The sequence below is a fragment of the Erpetoichthys calabaricus genome, chromosome 4, assembly GCF_900747795.2.
Source record: "Erpetoichthys calabaricus chromosome 4, fErpCal1.3, whole genome shotgun sequence".
Taxonomy (NCBI): domain Eukaryota; kingdom Metazoa; phylum Chordata; class Cladistia; order Polypteriformes; family Polypteridae; genus Erpetoichthys; species Erpetoichthys calabaricus.
In genome coordinates this window covers 107,614,946-107,639,908 of record NC_041397.2, presented here as the reverse complement: position 1 = coordinate 107,639,908, position 24,963 = coordinate 107,614,946, and the positions used below count along the sequence as shown (strand labels likewise).

Sequence of the window (24,963 nt, the reverse complement as noted above, 5' to 3'; positions counted from 1 at the left end):
GAAGAGGGAGGAACATAGTGTGATGTACAAGAGTGGAGGAAGATACACACAGATAGATTATATCCTATGCAGAAGAGTCGATCTGAAGGAGAGTATAGACTGCAAAGTGGTAGCAGGGGAAAGTGTAGTTAGACAGTATAAAATGGTGGTCTGTAGGATGACATTGGAGATCAAGAAAAGGAGGAGAGTGAGGGCAGAGCCAAGCACCAAATGGTGGAAATTGAAAAAGGTAGACTGCAAGGTTTGAATTTAGGGAGGAGGTAAGACGAGCACTGGGTGGCAATGAAGAGTTACCAGACAGATTGGGCAACTACAGCAGAAGTAGTAAGGGTGACAGAAAGAAGGGTGCTTGGCATCACATCTGGACAGAGGAAGGAGGAAAAGGAAACCTGATGGTGGAATCGTGAAGTACAGGAGAGTATACAAGAGGAAGAGGATGGCAAAGAGAAGTGGGATAGTCAGAGAGATGCAGAAAGTAGACAAGAGTATGAGGAGATAAGGCACAAGGTGAAGAGAGAGGTGGCGAAGGCTAAAGAAAAGGCGTATAAGTTGTATAAAAGGTTGGACACTAAGGAGGGAGAAAAAGACCTGTACCGATTGGCTAGAGAGAGGGACTGAGCTGGGAAAGATGTGCATGCAGCAGGTTAGGGTGATAAAGGATAAAGATGGAAACATACTCACAAGTGAGAAGGGTGTGCTGAGCAGATGGAAAGAGTATTTCGAGAGGCTGATGAATGAAGTGAATGAGAGAGAGAGAGAAGGTTGGATGATGTGGAAATAGTGAATCAGGAAGTGCAACAGATTAACAAGAAGGAAATAAGGACAGCTATGAAGGGAATAAAGAATGGAAAGGCCGTTGGTCCAGATGACATACTTATGGGAGCATGGAGGTGCTTATGAGAGACTGCAGAGGAGTTTTTAACCAGATTGATTAATGGAATCTCGGAAAGTGAGAGGATGCCTGAGGAGTGGAGAAGAAGTGTACCAGTGCCGATTTTTAAGAATAAGGGGGATGTGCAAAGCTGTAGTAACTACAGGGGGATAAAATTGATGAACCACAGCATGAAGTTATGGGGAAGAGTAGTGGAAACTATGTTAAGAAGGGAGGTAATGATTAGTGAGCAGCAGTATGGTTTCATGCCAAGAAAGAGCACCACAGATGAAATGTTTGCTCTGAGGGTGTTTTATAGAGAAGTACAGAGAAGGCCAGAAGGAGTTGCATTGTGTCCTTGTGGACCTGGAGAAAGCATATGACAGGGTGCCTCGAGAGGAGCTGTGGTATTTCATGAGGAAGTCGGGAGTGGCAGAGAAGTATGTAAGAGCTATACAGGATATGTACGAGGGAAGTGTGATAGTGGGGAGGTCTGTGGTAGGAGTGACGGATGCATTCATCGTGGAGGTGGGATTACATCAGGGATTGGCTCAAATGAGATTAGACAGGAGTCCCCATGGACTACGATATTTGTTGATGACATTGTGATCTGTAGTGAAACGAGGGAGCAGGTTGACGAGACACTGGAGAGGTGGAGATATGCTATAGAGAGGACAGGAATGAAGGTCAGTAGGTACAAGACAGAATACATGTGTGTGAATAAGAAGGTGGTCAGAAGAATGGTGAGGATGCAGGAAGCAGAGTTGGCAAAGGTGGATGACTTTAAATACTTGGGATCAACAGTACAGAGTAATGGCGATTGTGGAAGATTGAAGAAAAAGGGAGTGCAGGCAGGGTGGAATGGGTGGAAAAGATTGTCAGGAGTAATTTGTGACAGACGGGTATCAGCAAGAGTGAAACGGAAGATCTACAAGACGGTAGTTCGATCAGCTATTTTATATGAGTTGGAGATGGTGGCCCAGACCAGAAAGCAGGAGACAGAGCTGGAGGTAGCAGAGTTAAAGATGCTAAGATTTGCATTGGGTGTGATGAGGATGGGCAGGATTAGAAATGAGTACATTAGATTTTGGATGGTGTGGGTGGAGTCTCTCTTCTCCGCGGGTTTTCCGGGAGTTAAGTTGCCGGCTGCTTGTCCATGTCCTTGGAGGACGCTTGCTTGCAGCCTGGGGCTTCAAGACAGCAAGATAGGGCACAGCAATGGGTCTTTCAAGGCTGGATTTGTTTTTGGGATGGTTTTTGTTTTGTTGCTTTTGTTGTTTGCTGAGGAGGCACAGTTGAGGAGGACCAGTGAGGGTGTCGGGAGGTGTGCGTGGGCAAGAACTAGCGCCATCTGGTGATCAGTTGAGCTTGCACGCGCGGATAGCTCCCAGATTTAAAGGTACACGAAACGCGTGACAGGGGGATGGGTGTCCAGGTCCCTTGTCAGCTGATTACTGGGAGAACTTATAAAGGCCTATCGAGGAAGTATAAAGGGGGAAAAAGGCTGGGTGAGCAGGAGGACGTACGGTGTTGCTTCAGAACAGGAGTAAGTTAATAAAATTAATTTATATTTTAGAGAAGGACCCTGAGGGAACAATTGGATGAGTGCAATTTTTACAGGAATTTTTTTTTTATTTCTTTGCCTTTCTTGCAATGCACAACTTCTGTGACTGTTTGCACAATTGACTGCATAATAAATTGCACTTTTTTTTTTAATTACATTTCTGTGTTGGCATCTCTTACTGTTTCACTGACCTTGGTTCCTCTATTAAGGACTTGCGGTCTGACAGATTTATCTGTTAAGGACCCTAGTGCCTGACAGAGACAAAGTCAGAGAGGCGAGATTGCGTTGGTTTGGGCATGTGCAGACAAGAGATGCTGGGTATATTGGGAAAAGGATGTTAAAGATAGAGCTGCCAGGCAAGAGGAAAAGAGGAAGGCCTAAGAGGTTTATGGATGTGGTGAGGGAGGACATGCAGGTGATGGGTGTAACACAACAAGATGTGGAGGACAGGAAGATATGGAACAAAATAATCCACTGTGGCAACCCCTAATGGGAGCAACCATAAGAAGAAAATGTGTATATTATATTTATATATATTATACACACACACAAGGGGTGTTGGATGGTAACTCAGCCCACCTATGAAGGAGTAATGTCAGGTATGTGAATTTATTTTCTTAAGTAGCCAAAACCTACTTCCTGACAACTTTTAACTTGGCAACTGCTTCTCCTGCTTGTCATTGCTAAAAACATCCCAAAAAGTTGTCCCTCTGTGTCCTCTTTCATTACGACAACGCACCACCACACAGAGCATATATGACAGTGGAAACATTGCAAGAATGCAACTTCAAATAGTTGCCTCATTCTCCTTATTTGCCAGATTTGGTACCTTCTGACATCTGCGTGGTCTCCATTTTGACATTGATGAGGAGGTGGTTTCATTTGGAGGTTGGAACATTTATGGAAGAAGTGTGTTCCACTTCAGGGAGACTACACTGAAAAATACTAAAATGGCATTATGCAGCACGACTTCCTTCCCAGGCAGGTTCACTTCCCATCAGACACCTTTCACATACATATGTTGCATTCTATGCATGTTATTATATTCTGTGACTATTTTGGCATTCTATTACTGTTATAATTCAGAGGAGACACAGAGGTAATAATTTTATTGTACTATGAATACATAATAAACATAAACTTAAAATTGAGCAATGCTATAAACAAATTAACTAAAAATGAGTATAGTGTCTTTGTTTAAATGATATGGTATTAACAACAGTGACTGGCCTGTTGAAGACCTGTACCAAACATACTGTATGAACTATTATAAAAATGTAGCTAAGATGACTGCTTAGCGTGTTAATGTTTAATTGAGAACAGTGGGTGAGGTGGTGGGAAAAACATTTATCACTCTTGCCAAAAGAATACCCGCCTTCACTATAATGTCCACAAACTGAAAAAGATGCAAGAAAAAACAGACAGATCTAGAGAATGAGGACAGAAAGTTTCATTAACAACAATCAGTTAAGAACTTCAGTAATTATACTAAAAAATGTACTTTTATTTGTAAAGTGGCACAATGCACACATGTATTGGTGATATAATAAGCAGTTTATAAAGGCAGAAAAATTGTCTTTATGTTGTTTTCAACAACAGAAGGAGTACAGCAGATTGGCAAACACTAAAAACACTGCTTACAGTGAAGGATTCTGGGCATGGCATGCTACACCTCTAAATAAAATATCTAATAAAAATGTTACATTGCAAGTAACAACTTGAAAAATCTCCCAGTTAATCTAAATTACCCACATTGATTATTCACTATTGCTGACCGCAGATGATTTTTCATATATCATCTGAGTCACCTAGAGGACAAGATAACTCTAAATGTTCACATTCAACTGACATATTTCTATCTGGCTAGAAGAGAAATGTTCCACTGTACCAACAATGTCTATATCCATAGTGAAAAGTGATCACAGAATGGTTAGAATTACATAGCAACAAGATAAACCACAAACAAAGGCCATCCTGATCACAAGGTAGCAACACCAATAAGTACTTATGGGAGATTCTGGAGCAGCACCTGAAAACGCATTTTCATCAAAACAAGAAATGATGGAAGTGAATTTTAAAAAAAAATGCGGTTGCAACACTCTAAACTGTGCCATACTTTTATACAATCTTTGTTAGGGTTCCCTGGAAATGCTGTAGTAGCTTTTTAAAGCCCAATTCGCTATGGAGGAAATTTCTGTATGTTTCCTTTACTCATTTTCCTATGCAGAGTGAAAAATGCTTTGTCTATCTTTCAATCGATTGGTGCTTTACCTAATCACTATACTATTATGGTATTTTTTCTGTACAGTATTATGAAGACAAGTATTCAAAGGAATGCCAATATTTACTGAATTGAAACATTTTTTTCTACTATAGTGAACACTTGCCATGCCCATGAATATGGGGACATATGCTGGCATTTAAAGCTGACAGTGGAGTGGAAAGGAGAGGAATGAAGGTCAGTAGGAATAAGACAGAAGACATCTGTGTAGGGAGTAGAGTTGGCGAAGGTGGATGAGTTTACATACTTGGGATCAACAGTACAGAGTAATGGGGATTGTGTTAGAAAGTTGAAAAAGAGAGTGCAGGAAGGGTGGAATAGGTGGAGAAGAGTGTCAGGAGTAATTTGTGACAGACGGATATCAGCAAGAGTGAAAGGGAAGGTCTACAGGACGGTAGTGAGACCAGCTATGTTATATGGGTTGGAGGCGGTGGCACTGACCAGAAAGTAGGAGACAGCTGGAGGTAGCAGAGTTAAAGATGCTAAGATTTGCATTGGGTGTGACGAGGATGGACAGGATTAGAAATGAGTACATTAGAGGGTCAGCTCAAGTTGGACAGTTGGGAGGCAAAGTCAGAGAGTCGAGATTGCGTTGGTTTGGACATGTGCAGAGGAGAGATGTTGGGTATATTGGGAGAAGGATGCTAAGGACAGAGCTACCAGGCAAGAGGAATATAGGAAGGCCTAAGAGAAGGTTTATGGATGTGGTGAGAGAGGACATGCAGGTGATGGGTGTAACAGAGCAAGATGCAGAGGACAGAAAAATATGGAAGAAGATGATCTGCTGTGGCAACCCCTAATGGGAGCAGCCGAAAGATGAAGAAGATGAAGTATCAAATTGTTAAGTCACGACCTTCCTCATGGCCAGAGTTATTCTGAACATTCACGGATTCAAGAAAAAAAAAAAAAATCTACATTTTAGTATCTACAGTATTTGAAAGGTTAGTCAAGAAGCCTGTCAAGACACACAGCAGTAACATGTGCAAAAGCATACAACACTTCATTTAATTCAGTATATGATTTTGCTCTGGACAGTACCGGTTACCTTTGCTAGTATTAGGTACCTCTCTAGGTATTTTATGTGTTTATGTATAATTGTTTATGGTTTCATAGTGCATATACTATTTCCTTTAAACTAAATGTATAAAAACTTGTACAGTAATAAGAGTGTTTGTTTACTTTGCATTTATTTAGAAACTAGAAAATCATAATTCCACAAAAGAACTGTGTATCCTTGCTTGCAATTGGAGCACAGTCCAAAGACTTTCTTAGGGTCACAAAGTAATTCAGTAAGGAGAATTAAACCAGAAATCTGCAGGCTTAAAGCCCAATGTCTTAGCCAGTAGGCAGCTCGGCAAACAAACTATTATATATAATAATAGAAACAAAATAAGCCATTGTACTCTCTGCTTCAGATTAGGGCAATAATTATTAAGCTCTTTAATATAAAGTCATGGATCCTTTCTTTACAAAGTACCAATTACTGTGGCATGCAGGTTAGACAGGAGACATTAAACAGCTCTCCCTTGACCTTTCGTTTTCACTAACATCAACTTTCCAATGTTGGCTGTGCGTACTGAAGGATCTTCTTAACGCACGAAAAAATGTTTTCATAATACTTAATTATTTCCAAACATCTGCATTTAGATGTGTTCCAGTTCTAAATTCAGTAATTTGTATAATCTATGCTTGCATTTTAACTGAGAATTGTTTACAGCACTCTGTGCCTGCACTCAGTGAAGAACACTATAAAAGAAATGAGTTGTATTGTCTTGTATTGTAAACAAGTGATGAAAACACAACTTCACCCCAAGAAACTTGCAGCAAAGTCATAAAATGAATATATAAATATAACACACAAGCAATTTTACACATTGCAAGAATGTGAAAAATAATAACAATACTTGGTACCAATAATGCAGCATTACAACATTAAGCTTGCCTAATCTAATTTGTAGAGTCGTATGGACTCTGCATAATGTGTAAATTTATATATATTTATTTTCACTCTTTTAGTACAAGGAGAATTGGAAGAACCATCAATGAAAAAAGAGCAACTTTATGTGATAATTAATAAATCCATACATGATGTATACATGACAAGAGATAACTGTGATCCCTTCAAATGAGTTTGAGTCTCTAATTGAGGTGACACCATCTAGTTATGTTTACTTTGCAGTGGCGTGGAGCTCTGGTCAGGGTGGTGGACTTGCTGTAATTGTTAGATCTAAATTAAATATCAAAAAATGCCAACTGAAAGTTTATTGTCTTTCAAGTGTTTGGCTCCAAAACTGACAACGAAATCTTGTCCTATCCTACTTTTTGTTCACTATCTTCCTCCAAAATCCAATGGGTGTTTTTTTTATTTTTTAATTGCTCTAACTGTACTACTAATTCAGTTAAGTTCTCTTACCCAGACTTCATTCTTGTAGGTGATTTTAATATCCATATTGGCATTCCTACATACAAGCCAATGTCACCCTGTTTGACTCCTAATCACGGGGTATGTCATATTTGCAGACTGCCCAGACCATGTTAATTTACACAACTGACAATCGCTTCTTATGTAACATTTACCAACTGACTGCTGACCATTCAGCACAGTCATGCCTGTCGTTTTGTGACAACCAATAACATGCTGCCTGACAAAGTCAGAGGTATACGAAGGGTAAATAGGTATAGCAAGTTAACCCACAGTCTCTACATTTTTGTTCTTTTTTTTTTTCATTTTATTTTAGTACCTAAAACACAAGACAGCAAGAAAAACCTCTCTTCTGTTTGTGAGGTTCAAAACAGGTGTGTTCCTTATTCCTCATGACTACATTCTATGCACTGCACTTCTGGAGGAGCAGCTCTCATGCACACAGAGCCCACAAATACAACTAAAGACTAGAGCTGGGCGATATGGAAGAAAATTTTATCATGATAATTTTTTTCATATCAGTCGATATCAAAATATATCACAATATAAATCAAATCACTATTTCTCTCAAGCTAAAAGGTTCCTTTTTACTTCTAAGTGAGATATGAATATGCAAGGTTATTTTTGGTTTAAAAATTATTTATTTTCTGTCAGAAGAACATGACAAATGTACTGTAGAACAGGCATGTCAAACACGCGGCCCACAACAGAAATCTGTGCGGCCCGCATGACAGATCCTAGTTAGCACTCAACTTGTACAAAATGATTACTATCGTTTGTGATTGAATCATTCTGCATCTTCGGTGTTACTTATTGACTTTTCTTACTTCTGCCTTCTGACGAAAGCACGTTTCCCATGGCATTATGGTACCGGAAACATCATCTGCTAGTATAGTCACGAGCCTTGTCCAAAATTAATGAGCTGCAGCGTCACAACTGAAGTGCTAGGCTGCAGCAGGGGTGGCCTTAGGCATGTGCAAACTGTGCACCTGCACAGTGCCGCCAAATCCCAGGGGCCGCCATGCCAATATATATTGAATATAAAACAGAAAGAGAAAATAACGACACAGCTGACGGCAATGTGGCCGAAAAACATTCTGTTTCTTGTTAATTAGTACGCTGTATTTACAAATGTCGCCAGAGTCGGAGCAGTAAGCTATATGTAGTATTATAATGTTTTGCCGTAATGAGAATATCATGGGCCGCCACTTGGTTTTCAAGTTACGGACACGCGCATATAGAAGCGTGTCATGAGCACGAGGCGGCTATGCAGTGTCCGCAACGGATGTGGCCATCCGCCGTGCATAAGATACCGTATTGACATTGCCAGGCGAAGGGGCCACCGATTCTTTCTCTGCCCAGGGCCGCCACGAGCCTAGAGCCGCCCCTGCTAAGGCTACACTACTGTGACTGGGCTGCTGAGACTGGCCACTGGGCAGAACTGACCATCACGAGTAGTAACAGCCCGCATATTTTCACGTTTTTTTTGCTCTAGTTTCAAGTAATTTTGTGCTAGTATTGTAACGAACAGATAGTGCAGACTACACCTGAAGATCTGAAGTGGACGCGAGAAGTTGGTGAGTTGTTTATTAACATATTTTTGTGATTTTGAGTTTGTAAAATTATTGTAGGTCAGGTGGCTTTTTGCATATCGGCTTATTTTACAATATAAACTTTGAAGTAAACTTAGTAAAGTAAAATTAGATTTTTGGAGGATTTGTTTTCCAACTTGAATTACTGAGCAATGAATTCAGTGAGCATTTTCGTGATTTCAGTTCACACAAACAGGGCATTGCGCTGTTCTTTTACAACGTTGAGAATGCACCTGAGAATATCCAAATGGAATTGATTGAAGTGCAGTCAGATTCTATTCTGAAGGCAAAATACAACGAAGTTGGTGTGCCAGGCTTGTATGCTTACCCGCCACCCTCGTATGTGCAGATCCGTAAGTTGGCATCGAGAGTACTGTCAATGTTCGGAAGCACTTACCTTTGTGAGCAATTGTTTTTGTTAATGAAAGCTACCAAAACCCCATATCGCTCAAGACTTACTGTTGAGCATCTTTCATCCCTCATAAAAGTTGCAGCTGCACAAGATTTCAAGCCTGATATTGATGAACTGGTTACTAACAAGAGATGCCAAGTGTCGGGACAAAAGAAATAAATCTCACACTGTAAGGCTCCTATATAAGCTATGAATATAATATAATGAATATCAATCATCAAGACACTATATAAAAGCGGTCGGGATTGTCCTTCCGTCCCGTGAGTGCAAAGCGTAGCGGTATTCCGCTTATCACAGACTTACTACTTGCGGTACGAAGCGACGCGATGTGAGCAGAGTTCTGTTGCTCCCATCATTCCCTTGCTTTTGTGCGCGATGCGCTGGAAAAATAGACAAAATCATGTCTCTGGAAATAATTAATGTTGATGGAGTACAAATGCCTCACCGCGTAGTAAATATCAGGGGAGATGGTGCTTGCTTATTCTCATCTATAGCTTATTTAGTGCGTGAAACTCCGTCTTTAGCAGTACAGATTCGGGCTGACATTGTACGACATGTTTTAAGTAATTGATCAAGGTTTGAGCCATTTACAATGATGCGGTCAGGAATCTCTTATACAAATGAGCTTCAGTCAAAAATACAACTCAGGAGAGTTGTTCCTCTATGAGTTTAATCTCAATTCTAAAATTCTAAAATCTTAAAGCCTTAAAGTTTTACAGGAGAACAACAAAGTAAATTCTTTGGTCAGTTCCAAATAAATAAAGCAGATATTATTTCAAAATAAAATCTCAAAAATCCTACCTCTATACTGTATCCTACAGAAGTGTATTAGGGCCACAGAGAAGAAAAAAAAATACAGACACAGTGAAGAAAAAAAAAAGTTACTGGCCAGTATGCGTAACATGCATCACAGGTAAATTAATGGAATGAATTTGAGTTTTACGGAAGCATGGGTACAGAAGAGGGAGGTCATGTTTTACGAACATGCTGGGATTCTGAGGAAGCAACAAAAAGGTATGATCAAAGTGGAGTATATCTTATTATTTATGTAGACATTCAGAAAGCATTTGGTGTCACATGAGACATTGGGCATCAAACTAAAAGAAGTGGGAGTTCAGGGTGATGTGCAGTATTTAGATGGGGGCAGAATTGGCTCAGACACAAGAAGCAGAGGGTTGTGTTGTAAGAAGCCTTATCAGAATTGGTTGATGTTAAGAGTGGTGTCCTACAGGAGTCACTGCCATAGCTGAAGGTCAGCCTGCATAATAATTTACTCTTCTTTCAACAAAAAAGATAACAGTGGTATGTCTTTCATTTCCTAGGAATATCTGAGTATTGGGGTGTTTTCCGAACAAATATTTTAGTGAAGCAGTATTTAGTTGTATGAAATTAAATCAAATGTGAAAACCTGGCTGTGCAAAAATTTGGGTCCCCTTGTAATTTTGCTGATTTGAATGCATGTAACTGCTCAATACTGATTACTTGCAAGACCAAATTGGTTGGATTAGCTCATTAAGCCTTGAACTTAATAGACTGGTGTGTCCAATCATGAGAAAAGGTATTTAAGGTGGTGAATTACAAGTTGTGCTTCCCTTTGACTCTCCTCTGAAGAGTGACAGCATGGGATTCTAAACGGAACTCTCAAACTCTGAAAACAAAGATTGTTCAGTATCATGGTTTAGGGGAAGGCTACAAAAAGCTATCTCAGAGGTTTAAACTGTCAGTTTCAACTGTAAGGAATGTAATCAGGAAATGGAAGGCCACAGGCACAGTTGCTGTTAAACCCAGGTCTGGCAGGCCAAGAAAAATACAGGAGCGGCATATGGGCAGGATTGTGAGAATGGTTACAGACAACCCACATATCACCTCCAAACACCTGCAAGAACATCTTGCTGCAGATGGTGTATCTGTACATCGTTCTACAATTCAGCGCAATTTGCACAAAGAACATCTGTATGGCAGGGTGATGAGAAAGAAGCCCTTTCTGCACTCACGCCTCAAACAGAGTTGCTTGTTGTATGTAAATGCTCATTTAGACAAGCCAGATTCATTATTGAACAAAGAGCTTTGGACTGATGACACAAAAATTGAGTTATTTGGTCATAACAAAAAGCGCTTTGCATGGCTGAAGAAGAACACCGCATTCCGAGAAAAACACCTGCTACCTACTGTCAAATTTGGTGGAGGTTCCATCATGGTGTGGGGCTGTGTGGCTAGTTCAGGGACTGGGGGCCTTGTTAAAGTCGAGGGTCGGATGAATCCAACCCAATATCAACAAATTCTTCAGGATAATATTCAAGCATCAGTCACAAAGTTGAAGTTATGCAGGGGTTGAATATTCCAGCAAGACAATGACCCAAAACACAATTCGAAATCTAAAAAGGCATTCATGCAGAGGGAGAAGTACAATGTTCTGGAATGGTTGTCACAGTCCCCTGAATTGAATATCATTGAAAATCTATGGGATGATTTGAAGCAGGCTGTTCATGCTCGGCAGCCATCAAATTTAACTGAACTGGAAAGATTTTGTATGGATGAATGGTCAAAAATACCTCCATCCAGAATCTAGGCACTCATCAAAGGCTATAGGAGGCGTCTAGAGGCTGTTATATTTGCAAAAGGAGGCTCAACTATTGATGTAATATCTCTGTTGGGTTGCCCAAATTTTTGCACCTGTCTAATTTTGTTATGATGCATATTGCATATTTTCTGTTAATCCAATAAACTTAATGTCACTGCTGAAATTACTGTTTCCATAAGGCATGTCATATATTAAAAGTTGCTACTTTGAAAGCTCAGCCAATGATAAACAAAAATCCAAAGAATTAAGAAGAGTTCCCAAACTTTTTCATATGACTATATATAAATGATTTGGATACAAATATAAGTAACAAGCTGGTTAAGTTTGCAGATGATACCAAGCTAGGTGGACTGGCATATAATCTAGAATCAAATTGAGTCATTACAAAGGGACTTGGACAGGATATAGGCTTGGACAGATTTGTGGCAGATAAAATTTAATGTAAGTAAATGTAAAACATTATACATAAGAAGTAAAAATGTTTGATTTGAGTACACAATGGAATGTCTGAAAATCGAAAGTACACCTTATAAGAAGGATTTAGGAGTCACAGTGAACTTGACACTATCAACTTCCAAACAGTATTCAAAGGCCATTGACAAAGCTAAAAGAATGTTAGGTTATATAGCACAATGTGTCGAGTACAAGTCCAAGAAGGTTATGCTTAAGCTTTATAATGCACTGGTGAGGACTCATCTGGAGTACTGCGTACAGTTTTGGTCTCCAGGCTACAAAAAGAAAATAACAGTGCTAGAAAAGGTCCAGAGAAGAGAGACTAGGCTGATTCCATGGCTACAGTGAATGACTTATGAGGAAAAATTGAAAGAGCAGAGTCAAAAAAGAGATTAAGAGGTGAAATAATTGAGATGTTTAAAATTATGAAGGAATTAGTGCTGTAGATCGAAACAGTTGCTTTAAAATGAGCTCAAGAAGAACACAGCTGGAAACTTTGTAAGGGTAAATTTCACATACACATTATTAAGTTTTTCTTCACCCAGAGAATCATATACACCTGGAATAAGTTACCAAATAGTGTGGTAGACAGTAGGACTTTATGGACTTTCAAAACTAGACCTGATGTTATTTTAGAAGAATTAAGAGAGGATAGGGCTGACAAGTTTTGTTAGGTTGTATGGCCTGTTCTAACCTAGACTGTTCTAATGTTTAAATTTAATTTAATACAAGTTCGTCCTCCTTTTTGCATCTTTGCCTGTCTCCCCTCTCCATCCAGGTCCTTTTCCAAATGTTAACCAGTTTCATCTCCATTCCTACAGAATAGCATGACTCTATCTTCAGTCACTGGAGAGGACATGAGGAAGACTTTCTGTAAAATCATAACTAGGAAGGCAACTGGACCCAATCAAATTAGCTGAAGTGTAGTATAAATGTGCAGTGATCAGTTAGATGGTGTTTCTCAGGACATATACCATATTTTTATATTTTGTAAAGGTTAAATATGTCACAGAAAATCCAAATACATCTTCAATATGAAAGTTTGGGTATTGCACAATGCTAGTTTGACTGACTGGATCAGCAGAGTTTGAATCTGGTTAAAGCCTTCAGCACAGTACTGCTGCTTAGAAAACTGGAGGTATCAGCTTTTTTTCCAGGTGGCTTGGTCTAAAAACCTCCTCAATCCCAATAACATGCCTTCCAATGAGGAAGCAGAGCCTGGGGACTCGGAGGTGGGCCCGCCCATCTCTGGGACTGAGGTCACCGAGGTGGTCAAAAAACTCCTTGGTGGCAGGGCCCCGGGGGTGGATGAGATATGCCCGGAGTTCCTCAAAGCTCTGGATGTTGTAGGACTGTCTTGGTTGACATGCCTCTGCAACAACGCATGGACATCGGGGACAGTGACTCTGGATTGGCAGACTGGGGTGGTGGTCCACCTCTTTAAGAAGGGGTCCAGAGGGTGTGTTCCAACTACAGAGGGATCACATTCCTCAGCCTCCCTGGAAAAATCCATTCGGTGGGTTCTGGAGAGGAGGGTCCGTCAGATAGTCGAACCTCGGATTCATGAGGAACAGTGTGGTTTTCATCCTAGTCGCGGAACAGTGGATCAGCTCTACACCCTTGGCAGGGTCCTGGAGGGTGCATGGGAATTTGCCCAACCAGTCTACATGTGTTTTGTGGACTTGGAAAAGGCATTCGACCGTGTCCCTCGGGAAGTCCTGTGGGGGGTGCTCCGAGAGTATGGAGTACCGGACCCCCTGATAAGGGCTGTTCGGTCCCTGTACAACCGGTGTCAGAGCTTGGTCCGCATTGCCGGCAGTAAGTTGAACTCCGCCAGGGCTGCCCTTTGTCACCGATTCTGTTCATAACTTTTATGGACAGAATTTCTAGGCGCAGCCAGGGAGTTGAGGGGGTCCGGATTGGTGGGCTCAGGATTGGGTCACTGCTTTTTGCAGATGATGTTGTCCAGTATGCTTCATCAGGCCGTGATCTTCAGTTCTCACTGGTTCAGTTTGAAGCCAAGTGTGAAGTGGCTGGGATGGGAATCAGCACCTCCAAATCCGAGACCATGGTCCTCAGCTGGAAAAGAGTGGAGTGCCCTCTCAGGGTTGGGAGCGAGATCGTGCCCCAAGTAGAGGAGTTCAAGTATCTCGAAGTCTTGTTCACGAGTGAGGGAAGAATGGAGCGGGAGATCGACAGGCGGATCGGTGCGTCGTCCACTGTGATGCGGGCTCTGCATCGGTCTGTCATGGCGAAAAAGGAGCTCAGCCGTAAGGCAAAGCTCTCAATTTACCAGTCGATCTACGTTCCTACCCTCACATATGGTCATGAGCTATGGGTAGTGACCGAAAGAACGAGATCGTGAATACAAGCGGCTGAAATGAGTTTCCTCTGCAGGGTGTCTGGGCTTTCCCTTAAAGATAGGGTTAGAAGCTCGGTCATCCAGGAGGAGCTCAGAGTAGAGCCACTGCTCCTCTGCATCAAGAGGAATCAGATGAGGTGGCTCAGGCATCTGATCAAGATGCCTCCTGGATGCCTCCCTGGTGAGGTGTTCCAGGCACGTCTATCGGGAAGAGGCCCTGGGGAAGACCCAGGACACGCTGGAGGCACTAAGTCTTTCGGCTGGCCTGGGAACGCCTCGGGATTCCCCCGGAAGAGCTAGAAGAAGTGGCCGGGGAGAGGGAAGTCTGGACATCTCTGCTCAAGCTGCTGCCCCTGCGACCCGATCTTGGATAAGCGGAAGAGGATGGATGGATGGATGGCTTGGTCTAAATAACAGCATTTTATTTCTTCAAATTACACCTCTTTGACTAGGAGACTCTTGCACAGCTACCATGGTAAAACTTTGGTTGTTATTTCTTATAAATGCAGGACAATGATGACAGGTTACATGCGGATAGAAAAGTGCTTTGTGGGAATATTCAACTTGCATTGCTGCTTTTTTAAGAAATAAGATACTGATGTTAGCTAACTAATTTTAACAGAGGAATAAAAAAAAAATCACCCACAAAAACTGGACTGGTTTGTCTCTTTTCTCAAATACAGAACTGCTTCTGTAAAAACTGGTGATCACTTCTCCTTATATGTTGTTGTCTCATGTGCAGTCCCCATAGGGGTCAGTTCTAGGGCCTGTTCGCTTTTCTATTTGTATGCTACCTCTAGGGCAGAATATTAAAAAATAAACTGTTTTGCACCTTTACAGCTGCATTTGTCTGTAAAACCTACTAAACCAGTCCTTGAAGACCCTTACTGACTGACAGGAAAGGGTTAAAGGCAGAATAGGAAATTATTTTTTCCAAGTATATGACAGAAATTCTGATGTTATTTTTTTTTTTTTGGTCCCTCAGGAGAATTGTGAATCTCTTTGCACATCCTGGACAACTGTCAACAAAAGTTAAATCGCATATTAAAAATTAAGTAGTTCTTGATTCAGATCTCATGTTTAATAAGTAAGTGTACTTGTTTGCTTAATTTGTCAAAGATAGCTTTATTTAAAACTTAGAATAAGCTCTAAAATCAAGCTATATTTATTTCACTGTCATTTAGAGAAAGTGATAACCCATGCATCCATATAGTAAAGAATGTTGCAACTGTTACCTGGCAGTAAAAAGAGACATCATATCACTCTGGTCTAAGCATTCCATTACTGGCTCCTGGTTCTTTTTAGGATTCATTTTAAAGTGTTAACTTTTTTTCTTTAAAGCTTTAAGTGGCTAGGCCCTGTCATATATTGTTGACTTAGTTTGTCCCCACACCACCACTAGGACATTAATATTGTCATGTCAGCTTTCATTAAATATGCCTCAATCCTGACTAAACCTTAAGGGACTTAGTCTGCTGTTTCCTTCATTTGGCAAAAAATGGTTTCCTATACAGCTGCTGACAGCTTCTCTGAATGGAGTAGGGTATCCTCAACGCAGCTGCCATCAATCATTCGGACTTATAACAGCTTCTGCTGTATATTGTGTATATCTGCATATTGAGCATAGGCTTCTCAGTTAGACCTTGCAAGTTTCCTGCTTGCTTTATAGGTAGTAATGCACTGCACTGCATATTTGCTGCTTTTGTATTTCTATACAGTATTAAAGTTTAAAGTGAACTTCACCACTGTTGAAAATATTCAAAAATATTCCTGTTGTTGCCGAATTAATTTCTGCTTACAGGCTTAAATGATCTGACATAAAGATTCAATACTGCCCTAATGTAACAAAGTAAAACTATATCAGATGTTGCAAGACAGCAAGGCCACCACATTTACCAATGCCAATTCATTTTAATCCCATTATCATTAAGATGATAGGTTTTCACTAATATCCTAGTGAGGGGGTTTCCATGAGGACTTTGTGAAAAGTGATTTTCTTAACATGTTATTCTTAATTTAGCCTGTATAACTGTAAATTAATCCTATTCCTGTCTGACTTTTAAGGCCATGACTTATTGCTGATATTTAACTCTTGTGCTTATGAACAATCAAAGCCAGTATGAACCAACATCCTGTTCAGGGAAGGAGGACTAGTAAGTTAAAATGATTTTATTCTCACACCAGATAAGGATTTGTTTAGTCTATCAGAGCATTGCATATGAAAGAAGGGCTGTGCATTCCTCCACACCACTTAAACACAGTCACTTTTTTAATCTGAAATTGATGTTTTGACATTGTATGTTAAGCAATGTCCTACCTCATGGTGCACCTTTTCCCAAGCTTCATTTTTAACAGACAGAAACAAGAACATTTGCAGTCTTCACTGGTATTATTATCCATTCTTATTCTTTTCAACTCTAATAAACAGTAGCAGTCCAAGCTAATAAGAAGTATATCCACGGCAAGAGGCAGTCGCTACTGCCACACTTTGAAATGTTTTCAGAGGCACGGGGAGCATGAAGCTTTTCCACGCATAGTGCTTAGAAGTTTGGTCAGAAACCTCAAAACTGGCCTCAACTCACTACAAGGCTTTTTTCCCCACAAACCTACATGGCTCTCTTTAAACCTCACTCAGTCACTGACATGTCTTTCATAGCAGCATTACGCCTCGAAGTGCTTCTCTCTCCTTATGGTTATTAAGGAAACTTTACTTATATGGAGATCCAAGAGCTTCAACAAAAATCTGTTACTATTTCCTACTCTATTACCTTATCTAGAACATTAGAACAATCTAAACAAGAACAGGCCATTCAGGCCAACAAAACTCACCTGTCCTATCCACTTAATTCCTCCAAAATAACATCAAGTCTAGTTTTGAAAGTTCCTAAAGTTGTACTGTCTACCACACTACTGGTAACATATTCCATGAGTCTATGATTCTCTGGGTGAAGAAAAACTTTCTAATGTTTGTGCGCTGCTCTTCTCAGGACTTTTTCTAATGCTGCTATGTCCTTTCTGTAGCCTGGAGACCAAAACTGCACCCAGTACTCCAGATAAGGCCTCACCAGTATGTTATAAAGCCTGATCATAACCTCTTTGGATTTGTACTCTACACATCAAGGCAATATATAACCTAACATTCTGTTTCTCTTCTTAAAATGTACTTTCAATTTTCAGACCCCCAACTGTGTGTTCAAACCTAATTTTACATTACACATGTAATACTATACATTTACTTACATTAAATGTCATCTGTCACAAATCTGCCCAAGCTTGTATGCTGTCCTATTCCCTCTGTAATAATTCAATGGATTATAGATTATCTGCCAATCCATCTAGCTTGGTATCATCTGCAAATTTAATTAGCTTTTTATTTATATTCCCATCCAAATCATTTAGCATTGACCCCTTTTGGACACCAATCTTAATATCAACCAATTCTGATAGGGTGACTCAAACCATAACCCTCTGCTTCCTGTGTATGAGACAATTCTGCATCCATGATGTACAACCTCTCATGTGGCTCCTTATCAAATGCTTTCTGAAAATCAAGATAATATTATTATAGGATTACAGAATCGGGTGGCACAGTGGATAACGCTGCTGCCTTGCAGTTAGGATACCTGGGTTCGCTTCCCGGGTCCTCCCTGCGTGGAGTTAGCATGTTCTCCCCGTGTCTGTGTGGGTTTCCTCCAGGTACTCTGGTTTCCTCCCACAGTCCAAAGACATGCAGGTTAGGTGCATTGGCGATTCTAAATTGTCCCTAGTGTGTGCTTGGTGTGTGTGTGCGCCCTGTGGTGGGCTGGTGCCCTGCCCAGGGTTTGTTTCTTGCCTTGCGCCCTGAGTTGGCTGGGATTGGCTCCAGCAGACCCCCGTGACCCTGTAGTTAGGATATAGCGGGTTGGATAATGGATGGATGGATGAATTACAGAATCATGGAATTTTCTTAAGTCTTTAATTACGCAATTTTTCAGATTTAGTGCATGACGAATGATTCCTAAACAAACTAATTTTTATTCACAAAATGCAAAAGTGACTTAAGCACTTAGAGCACTGTGGTGAAAGTACTCATGCAAGCAGAATAATTTACAGCGGTGCCTGAAAATTAGTGAACCCTTCAGAACTTTCAATATTCCTGCATAAATATGACTTAAAACATCATCGGAGTTTCATACAAGTCCTAACAGTACATGTGGAGACCCCAGCTAAACAAATGAGACAAATATATCATACTTGGTCATTTATTTATTGAGGAAAATCACCCAGTATTACATATCTGTGAGGGTAAGTATGGGAACCTAGCAGATAATTTGAAGGCGAGATTGGTAGTTAGGTGTTGTCAATCAATGTGATGACAGTCAGGTGTGAATGGGCACCCTGTTTACATTAAAAGAACAGGGTTCAATCAAGGGCTTCATCTTCAGACCAGTTTGTGCAGTATCAATGTATCATGTTATGGATAAAGGACATTTCAGATGACCTCAGAAAAAGAACTGTTGATGTGGGGAATGGCTACAAAACCATCTCTAAAGAGTATGGACTGCACCAATTCACAGTAAGACAGATTGTGTACAAATGGAGGAAATTTAAGTCTACTGTTACTCTCCACACGAGTGGTCGACCAACGAAGATCACTCCAAGGGCAGGGCTTGTCATTGTCTGTGAGGTCTCAAAAGAACCAAGGGTAACTTGGTTCTTTCTTCTGGCAGGGTTGCAAGGAGAAACCCACTGTTTTCCAAAAAATACATTGCGTCCTGTGTACAGTTTGCTTAAGATCATGTGGACAAGTCTGACAGCTACTAGAGTTATGCTTTAGGGATAAATCAGACTAACATTGAACTTTTTGTTTAAAATGAGAAGCAATATGTTTGGAGAAAGAAAAACACTGCATTCCAGTATCCTATCAGTGAAACAGTAGGATCATGCTTTGGGCCTGTTGTTCTGTATCTGGGTCAGGACACCTTGCCATTGCAGACAGGAAAATGAATTCTAAATTATACAAGCAAATTCTAAAGGAAAAGGTCACAACATCTGTCCATGGACTACATCTCAAAAGAACCTGGGTCATGCAGCAAGACAATGACCCCAAACACACAAGTTGTTCTACCAAAGAGTGGTTGAAGAAGAATAAAGTAAAGGTTTTGGAATGGCTAATTCAAAGTCCTAAACTTAACTCAATAGAAATGTTGTGGAAGGACCTGAAGTGTGCAGTTAATTTGAGGAAAACCCAGCAACATCAACTGAGGCAATTCTGTATGGAAGAATTCCTCCAAGCCAATGTTCAGGACTGATCAAGATCTACTGGACATGTTTAGTTGTAGTTATTGCTGCAAAAGGGAGGGTCACACTAAATACTAAAATCAAAGATTCATATACTTTTGCCACTCACAGACTTGTGACATTGGATCATTTTCTTCAATAAATAAATGACCAAGTAAGATAATTTTGTCCCATTTGTTTAATTGCATTCTCTTCACCTACTTTTAGGACACATGTGCAAATCTGATGATGTTCTAGGTGTCATTTATGAAGGAAAATGGAAAATGCTGAAGGGTTCACTAACTTTCAAGCACCACTGTAGTTGACACATTAAGATATCTGCTGACAAGTAAGTAATTTTGTCTTTGCTTTGTTCTTCTTTATTAAATGAGTTTGCAAAAGTCCACATGAGAAGAACAAGATATTTAAGTAGCAGCTTTTACTGAGTTTCAATACTTTTATAAATCAATGTATGCTTTTAAATGCTCTTAGAGCCTTAAAAACACTAGAACCCATACTCATGCACCTGAATGTAATACACCAGGCTGCAATCTACAACTGCAACATACAAACTCAGGAAAAGTGTTCTAGGCTCTGAAAAGGATTACAAAATTTAAAAAGACAATTTATAAAATGAGAAAAGTTAACCATAATGATTCAAAATAGATCCAGACATCCTTTCTGCCTACAGAAAGGCAGAAAACAGATACAAGATGTCCAAAAGAACCTCAGGGCCATATTAAAGAATCCACAGATCTCTTTTGCTGCAGCTAATGTCAGCCGTACCTCAAGGTGAACAAGGTCATTAATTGAAAAATCTTGCTTGCAATGGCATCCTGACTAGGCCTGGTCTCTGCACTGCAACAATAATGCCTGCAAAAGCTCTGGCCCCCATAAACCCTGAATTGGATCAATTCAATTTGAGACATTATTACTGATCTACTTGGGAGCTTCACTTTTGTCACAGATCGAGGATGTGCATTTCCTCCACATCTGCATCATCGGTGATTAAAGTGGGACGGTACTCGCTCTGTAACCAGCACTTCAATGTTTTGCTGTTTGGAGCACCAGTAGTTTTTCCTGCGTGCCAGCAGTGTTTGAAGTCAGACAGTACCCACCAGATTGCAGCACTGGCACTTCAGCTTTTTATTCTTTGGAGTACTGTCACTTCTTGCAACCTCTCATTACTACAGAATTATTGCTAGGGGGACCACCCCAGCTTCCCACCTAAAATCTCTCCATCTCTTAGCTTACATATAGATCAGGTGGACCCAAATCTAAAAGCCGAAGGAACTGAAATACCTAAAGTGCCACCTCTTTTTTTCTCCTGCTTTATCCACTGTCCATTACACTACAATTTGTTAATTCCATTTCCATCTAGTTTTTTTATATGTTTAATATTTCTATTCATTGTGTGCTATTGATAATATTTCTGTGAGACAGTATAATTTCAGGTCTGTGCAGAAGTCTCGGTTATGGTTAAAAGTGTTATACAGCAATACTCTATCTGTAGCTGACAAAACAGCTTAAGAAAAATAATGTACCATTTTTCAACTCTTTACATTTATGTCTGTGTATACAATATTAAATATACAGTATACTATTTTTTGATTATTAGGTTCACTTGCATTGCTAATGCATTAGATGAATTAACTACACAAACACCAGAAAACTTTTAAATCAAAGGGCCATTCCCACTATATGAACTACAATACTGGATTTAGATCAGGTGTCTGATTACATCACCGTCTAACATTTCCATTGTATTATAGTCATTTCTCAGATGACTTTGCTTTTGTCGTGACATTTTAGCCACTCCTTCATCAAGCAGCGACCAGGAACATACCAGCACAGACATTTAAGGCTTGTCCTTCTTCAGCATTACCTACAGATTTGTTAGTTGAATTAAAACCAAGCGGGCATAAATAAAACTTGCAGTAACCACATCAGCTTTGCTATTCATCTTCAGAATAACTCCGTGTTGTGAGAGTCAAATCAAAATAGTACCATAAAGCATTTCCCCAACTATACGAAGTACACTAAGGGTGTATAAAAAATAAAAATGCACAAAATCGTTTCCAATATCATTTCCAATCAAACCATAAAGGGTTTCAAATGTATATTTAGGTGGCATCATCCACGGACACAGCACATTTTAAAACGAATCACATTAAGTGTCGCCTACCTATGAATTAACTGTACCACAGTAAACTCCATACACACCTCCGTCAGGTTTACCGACCCGCGTGCCTAATCCTAATTTCTCTGAACGAACAGCTGCACAGAAGACGCACAACGTGCCCACGACACGACCAACTGTAACGTGTAGGTGACTGAAGGTGGCCTTGCTGACATCAGACATCTTCAGGCACCTCAGAGGGGCACACAAGGCTCATAGTTCCACTGATTTAGCAGAACTGTAAAACCAAATGGATAATATATACACACACATAAACCCAAAAGAAACGTCACTGTTGAAACCATTTTTTTAAATCACGTCAGTTTCCCTTGCGCATCCTGATGACAACACCTCCGAGCACAAACTAGCAAAAGGACAACCCCTCCGAAAAAAAAACGCTGTTTCTAATAAAGTCTCTTTTTAATTGCCTGTCTCCGTTTCCCTCCTTGATTACAGACAAAAATCTTAGGTTTAAACCACACAAAAAAACAACAACGTTGCAGGGTCGCAGCATTTATACAGCTCCAAAACAGATGTCCCCCTCCTCCCTCCCAAGATAACAGCACGGTCGTGAACATGCAATACAAACGTCGACTTCAGCCGTTGCCCTTATTTCGCTGTTTTTCATCTCTCACCGTTGTCCCGTCCGTCCCGATGTCACTGTCACTTCATTTCTATTCCATTTAAAAAGCACACCCATACATTCACAACAACAAACCGAGCCTAGCTTGCAGGCTGCAATAATAAAGCACAGAGCGCATTCAACCTGCACGGCGAGGGAAAGCAGTGATTGTGGCGGAGCGCAGACGCATCGAGCGCCTGTTACTGTCATGACGTCACAGGGCTGCCGCCGCTCAGGGCGCCTGTCTGTAGCGGAGACGTGGGCAGCTCAAGAGCAAATTGTGGACTAACACACCTAGAAAGGAGCACGGCGTGATATTCAACATATGGACGAGCACAGACAGACATAAATAAATACATAATAATACAAAAAAAAATTAGACATTCTTGTGAAAGTTGCAGAAACCCTGGTGAGTGATTTGGACCTTGTGAGGAATAGTGCATGGTTCACAACGGTTACACGGGTGTGCAAAATTAATTGTATAAAATTGTTTTAATTATGAATAGTTATTTTTATTTGCACTCGTGAACTCAATAAAAATATATAATTAGAATGTTTCCATCACGTCACATTTAAGTAGAAAACAAATGTAATTAAAATATAAATACATTTCATGTATACATTGCTATAAATCAATTTAACATGAACATATTTAGTCAATCTAATATTTTAAACATATATTTAAAGAGAACAATACATATTCATTAACTTACCTATAACTTCTCTAGGTTTTTTTATTACTTTTTTAACCATAATAATGAATTTTATTTACATGGCACCTTTCCCATACTCAAAGCGCTTCACAGTAATTCAGAACAGGGCATATAAGACAATGGATACAAATAATATCCGTATAAACACTACAAACAGGAAATACAAAGCACTGAAAAAGAGTGAGAGACAATAAATCAGAATACTTTTCAAAAATATAAATGCTATGAGAAAATAATAATAATAATTCATTACATTTATATAGCGCTTTTCTCAGTACTCAAACCATAAATGAATCATGTAATTTGTCATACCAATGCAAATCATACTGTGCATTTGGACAAACAGAGTGAACTGAAAGGAGATTTAGAAAGTCAGATAAAGTTAATGCCTTCTTGAAAAATAATATTTTTGAGTTTTGTTTTTTTTTTTTTTGAAAGAATTAATTGAGTCATAGCTGCTCTAATTCATTTAAAGAGGTTGTTCCAAAGTCTGAGCACAATACAGCTGAAGTTTATGTTACCCACAGCGCACAGGTTAGTTTGGATCCCAACAAGATTAATCCAAAACTTAATTTGGTGGCCCATCAGTTGTACACTATTTATTTACTTTCTCATATATGAAACACTGTATAGGGATAGTATTGTAATCATCCAAAGATTCAATGTTGAGATTTTGATGAATCTTGATGTTTTAGACCTCCCTGAGTCTGAAAATACCAATTTTGGAATTATGTCTGTCTGTGTGTGTGTGTGTAAACATGATAAGTTGAGTACACTTTCACTTAGGTCAACCAAATTTTGCATACAAGTATTTGGTACAAAACATAGATTTCTATCAACTTTTGGGCTATTTCTGTTAACCAAAAGTAGTACTTTACCTTTTATTCATGCAGCTGCAGAGTCAGATTTATTCAACATTACTTTTATAATAATTATTCAATATATTATTAATTTGGTTTTATTTGTTGTTGGTGGTTCCTTAATTTACATAATATAAAAATATAATCATTGTCTTGTGGTTTACTCCTTAAATATCCATCCCCATATCTGAGTATACGAGAAACTCTAGGGGAGTATAGGTGTGTTGCTATGATTCTTCTAGCAGTAGTCTGCTATCATTCTTACATATGAATTTCCCTGGTACCTTCTTTCAATGTCCTTCATATGCTGATGGAATATTCCACCTTGCTTTTCATTCATTGCTCCAAGGTTTTTCAGGGAAGACTTCCAAATGCAAATCCAAAAAAGTGAACTTTGAGACTCATGTTGCTACCCAATTCCTTAAACTTAACTAATACATTTTTCAGTTTTATTTATAATTTTGGTATTTATTGTTAAATAAAAACTTAGAAATGATTTCTGTGAATAATACTAAGCCTTTCTTTCAAATTCTGCATCAGAAATCAGTTTTTTAATATCAGTCTGGCAAAAATGGTCTTTCTGTTTAGCCTCAGACAAACTCAGAAATGTTCTGCACAAATATACAAAACCAGGCTTTGTCTTTTGACAGGCTTTGGCCAACTACCTCATTAAACCAAGCTTAATATAAAGCGGTGATAGTAGCACTTTATCCAAATCAATCAAACTTGGTTTTCTTGCTGGTCACACCTTCTGAACCCAATGTCAGTTCTTGGCTCTTTGTATGCCCTGAC

The 24,963-nt window shown here is 39.7% G+C and overlaps 1 protein-coding gene across 2 annotated transcripts in view; it reads right to left on the bottom strand.

The window, feature by feature from the left end:
- The window catches only part of akap11 (A kinase (PRKA) anchor protein 11), a 113,010-nt gene extending 90,260 nt beyond the window's left edge, over positions 1-22,750 (bottom strand). For both annotated transcript variants that reach the window (XM_028799664.2, XM_051927292.1), the window contains exon 1: positions 22,612-22,750. The gene's annotated coding sequence lies outside the window, so the exon portion shown is untranslated. The remainder of the gene's footprint in view (positions 1-22,611) is intronic.
- Positions 22,751-24,963: the final 2,213 nt, after the last annotated feature.